Raw genomic sequence first — 4,185 nt, forward strand, 5'->3', positions numbered from 1 at the left:
TATCTTTAAAAATTGTTGGCCAATAAAACCCAATGTCAAAGATCTTCTTCGCCGTGTAGTGTGCTCCATGATGTCTACCCGTGGGCCCACTATAACAATGCTCTAGTATTTTCCGGCTTTCCTTCCCGAATACGCATCTTCTTATGATTCCATCCGCACAGCTTTGGAAGAGGTATGGATCATCCCAAAAGTAATATTTTATTTCAGCAAAAAATTTCTTCTTTTGTTGGCTGCTAAAGTCTTTCGGGATGTATTTTGTAGCTAAATAATTAGCTATGTCCGTGAACCATGGCTCTTCTCCCACTATCACCATGATGTACTCGTCCGGGAAGTCGTCTCCAACTTTATCTTCTTGCAATTGCGGGTTCTCAAGCCTTGACAAGTGGTCGGCTGCCACATTCTCCATTCCCTTCTTGTCTCGTATCTCTATGTCAAATTCTTGAAGAAGTAGCACCCATCATATTAGTCTTGGCTTGGCATCCTGTTTGGAAAACAAATACTTGATAGCCGAGTGGTCAGTAAAAACAGTAGTTTTAGATAAAACCAAATAAGGATGGAATTTGTCAAAGGCATACACCACAGCTAGTAATTCTTTTTCAGTGGTGGTGTAATTTTCTTGGGCTGGGTTTAGAGTCTTGCTAGCATAATATATGGGTTGAAAGTGCTTATCAACCCTTTGACCAAGGACAGCTCCTAATGCATAGTCACTAGCATCACACATAATCTCAAAAGGTAAGTTCCAATTTGGTGCAATGATGATCGGGGCATTAGTTAGTTTTTCCTTTAAAAATTCAAATGCCTCTAAACACTCTTTAGTGAAATTAAATGGTGCATCTTTTAGTAGTAGTTGTGTTAGAGGTCTAGTTATTTTGGAAAAATCTTTTATGAAACGCCGGTAAAAACCCGCGTGTCCTAGAAAACTCCTAATGCCCTTTACATTGGTTGGTGGGGGTAATTTGGCAATAGTGCCTATCTTTGCCCTATCCACTTCAATTCCCATTTTGGAAATCTTGTGGCCCAACACTATACCCTCCTTGACCATAAAATGACATTTCTCCCAATTGAGCACCAAGTCGGTTTTTTCACACCTAGCAAGCATTAAGTCAAGATTAGTGAGACAATCATGGAAAGATGATCCAAAAACGGAAAAGTCGTCCATAAAAACTTCTATGAATTTTTCCACCATATCGTGGAATATAGCTGTCATGCACCTTTGAAAAGTCGCGGGTGCATTGCATAACCCAAAAGGCATGCTTCTATAAGCAAAAGTCCCACTTGGGCAAGTGAATTTGGTCTTTTCTTGGTCTATTGGGTCTATGGGTATTTGAAAATACCCCGAAAATCCATCTAGAAAACAATAATAGCTATGGCCCGATAATCTCTCAAGCATTTGGTCAATAAAAGGTAAGGGAAAATGGTCTTTACGAGTGGCATCGTTTAGCTTTCGATAATCGATGCACACTCTCCAACCGGTTACCGTTCGTGTCGGAATTAGCTCGTTATTTTCATTGGTTATGACCGTCATCCCTCCTTTCTTGGGCACCACTTGGACCGGACTCACCCATGGACTGTCGGAAATGGAATATATAATTCCCGCATCTAAGAGCTTGACCACTTCCTTCTTGACTACTTCTTGCATATTCGGGTTCAGTCTTCTTTGGTGTTGTACAACCGGCTTTGCTCCTTCTTCCAGGTTGATCTTGTGGGAGCAATAGGATGGACTTATTCCCTTGATGTCGGTGATGCTCCATGCTATGGCCCGTTTCCGCCTCTTTAATACTTGCACGAGTTCTTCTTTTTCAGAATTGGTCAGGTCAGAGGCTATAATTACTGGCTTTTGGTTTCCTTCTTCGAGAAAAGCATACTCCAAATGATCAGGTAAGGTTTTCAGTTCCGATTTTTGGCTCTGACTGTTGGACTCGCCGAGTGCAGGTAGGGTACTCGGCGAGTTTGTGGCTGCATTCACGAATTCTGACTTTTCTTCAGATATACTCGGCGAGTAGATCGGCCCTACTCGGCGAGTAGGGCTGTCAGATTGCTTCATTAGTTCTTCATACTCCGCTTCTTCCAACAGTCTTTCAATTTCTAATAGATCTTTTCTGGATCAAATGCTTCATCTAAAGCTGCAAACTTGTTGGAATCTTCAGGTATGTCTTCCTCCAATAGTTCATCAAGCATGTCGATTGAGAATTCCGTGTCGTCACTGCTCCTAGAATACTTCATAGCTTGGTCCACTCCGAATGTGACTGAGTCTTCTCCTACCCGCAAGGTGAGCTTTGAGTCCCTCATGTCTACTATAGCACTTGCCGTGTTGAGGAAAGGTCTTCCAAGGATAATTGGCACTTGTGAATTCGCCTCCATGTCTAGAATAATAAAATCAGCGGGAAAGACGAATTTGTCCACCTTGACTAGTATGTCTTCGCATATGCCTTTTGGGAAGGTGACTGTTTTGTTGGCCAAGTGTATTGCCATGCGAATTGGCCTTGGTTCCGGGAGATCCAGCTTCTTAAAGAATGAATATGGCATTAGATTCACACTTGCTTCCGAATCGGCTAAGGCATGAATGATGGTCAAGTTGCCAAATTGGCAAGGTAAGGTCAAGCTCCCCGGGTCACCTTTCTTCTTTGGTAGCTTATTTAGCATAGCAGCTGAGCAGTTTTCATTAATTACTACCTTCTTCACTTCTTCCATCTTCTTTCTATTGGTGAGAAGTTCCTTGAGGAATTTTGCATACTTGGGCATTTGCATGACGACTTCAATGAAGGGTATATTGATTTGAAGAGTCTTGATGTGATCTAGAAACTTCTGATACTCTTCTTCCTGCTTCTCCTTCTTAGCTCGGGTTGGGTATGGCATGGGAGGCTGGTAAAGTTTTTCAGGAATTTGTGCAGTGGGATTTTGTGATGTACTCGCCGAGTCCATACGTGGTACTCGGCGAGTAGGACTGTCAGAGTGTGTTTCTTGGTTTTCTGCTTGCTTTTCTGCCTCCTCCTTCTGTGATTTCTTCGATGGCTCGGTCTGAATAGGTGCCAGGGGAGTGATTATCTTCCCACTTCTTGTTGTGACAATGTTTATTTGCGCGCCTCGTGGGTTATTTTCAGTTTTGCTAGGAAGTTCGCCCGATGACCTTTGGTTGATTTGTTGAGCAAGTTGCCCAAGCTGTGTCTCTATATTGTGAATAGATGCTTGCTGGTTCCTTAGAATGGTCCTTGTTTCTTGAATTGCAGCATCATGGTCACTGTGTCTTTTTTCTGAAGCTGCTACAAATTTTGTGAGCATTTCTTCCAAGCTTGGCTTCCTTTCTTGCACCGGCTCCTCCTTTTGGTAGAACCCTCTCCCTTTTTGCCTAAACCTTTCCTCCTTGGCTTTCTTGTACTCTTCATATGGGAGCCAATCCTTCTTTTGTTTTCGCCAGTCTTCATCATATCGGTCTCCACTTGAGTAACACACTTGCGCCTTCTTGTTGCCATTTTCATCTAAATCACAGTCTCTAGTGAGGTGAGGTCCATTGCAGTTTTCACAACCCACCCGAATAGCATGTATTGTTTGATCCATCTTATCCATCCTCCTATCCATTGTTTTTAGCATAGCCATGACTGCGGATAAGTCTTCAGTAGCTGCATAAGCAGCTCCCTTAGTGACATCATGCCTAGGGTTGTGGTATTCTCTAGAGTGTTTAGAGAATTCTTCAATCATTTCTTTAATTACCGGGGGTGGCTTCTTTGTGAGTGGGCCTTGCGAGTCTAGTAGCTGCCTGGTTGTGACATTGACTCCATCATAGAAGATGGAAACTTCTTGCTGGCTGTTTAGGTCATGGTGTGGGCAGTTTCTTAGTAAGCTTTTGTACCTCTCCCATGCTTCATATAGCAATTCTCCAGCTTGTTGTTCAAAGTTAGCAATGGCCTTCTTTAACTTGGCTATCTTGGAAGGTGGGCAAAAGTGATCAATAAATTCTTCTTTCATCTTGGCCCAAGTGGTGACTGATCCGGGGGGAAGTGACTTGAGCCAGTCTTTTGCAGCACCTTTGAATGTCACCGGAAGCATACGAAGTAGTTGAGTCTTGCGGGGCACATTTGGAACATTGAAGTAATCAGCTACATCATTGACTTCATCCAAATGTTTGTAGGCATCTTCATGGTATTTTCCATAAAAAGGTATTTCCTTAAGTAAAGCTAGGATATGACC

At 42.7% G+C, this 4,185-nt stretch overlaps 1 non-coding gene across 1 annotated transcript; it reads left to right on the top strand.

Annotated features, from left to right (window-relative positions):
* The first annotated feature begins 3,808 nt into the window (after positions 1-3,808).
* LOC145071548 (small nucleolar RNA R71) lies at positions 3,809-3,915 on the top strand. The gene has a single exon (XR_013690557.1). It is a non-coding gene; the product is annotated as a small nucleolar RNA R71 (small nucleolar RNA).
* Positions 3,916-4,185: the final 270 nt, after the last annotated feature.

This window comes from Lactuca serriola, chromosome 8 (assembly GCF_051521515.1).
Source record: "Lactuca serriola cultivar US96UC23 chromosome 8, Lser_US96UC23_V15, whole genome shotgun sequence".
Taxonomy (NCBI): Eukaryota; Viridiplantae; Streptophyta; class Magnoliopsida; order Asterales; family Asteraceae; genus Lactuca; species Lactuca serriola.